Below are 564 nucleotides of genomic sequence, written 5' to 3'. Positions count from 1 at the left end.
ACGGGTATGCAAACGATTCTGTAGTGACAGAAAAAGATGGTAATCACTTGGAGAATAATGAGGAGAATATTGCGGAGAAATTAACATTTTCTATCAAACACTTAGAATTTCTTTTCACGAAAGATGGATCATTCAGTCGACTGAAGAAAACTGAGACAATAATGATCAGACTTAGGGGTTCTTAAGTATTTAGCATCAATATTAAAGATTTATTAATTTGTCCTACAGAATACTATCTGTAATATTAATTGACAATTAATATTTGTGGAGAAAAATTCGCTCCGGCGCCGGGGATCGAACCCGGGTTCTTGGTTCTACGTACCAAGCGCTCTGACCACTGAGCTACGCCGAATTCAATCCACAGCACCGGATCGGACTCTCCTCCTTCAATGTTTCCCTTTGTGGCCTGACTCCAAGTTAGGCATATACGTTGACGTTTTATGTCCAAGCCAACTGCCATTATACAAAGGGCGCACTCAACTGAGTGACTTGCTTGGCCGGGATTCCGCAGTTAAGTGTACAGTAATCTGTACGGAATATGCACTGCTAGCTGTGAGTCAGGCG

At 41.8% G+C, this 564-nt stretch overlaps 1 non-coding gene across 1 annotated transcript; it reads right to left on the bottom strand.

Moving 5' to 3' along the window:
- Positions 1 to 279: 279 nt before the first annotated feature.
- On the bottom strand, positions 280 to 352 carry TRNAT-CGU (transfer RNA threonine (anticodon CGU)). Its single transcript has one exon. It is a non-coding gene; the product is annotated as a tRNA-Thr (tRNA).
- Between the last annotated feature and the right edge of the window lie 212 nt (positions 353 to 564).

Source organism: Periplaneta americana, chromosome 15 (assembly GCF_040183065.1).
Source record: "Periplaneta americana isolate PAMFEO1 chromosome 15, P.americana_PAMFEO1_priV1, whole genome shotgun sequence".
In the NCBI taxonomy this organism is placed as follows: Eukaryota; Metazoa; Arthropoda; class Insecta; order Blattodea; family Blattidae; genus Periplaneta; species Periplaneta americana.
The sequence above is the reverse complement of the archived record's forward strand: the minus strand, read 5'-3'. Positions and strand labels throughout refer to the sequence as shown.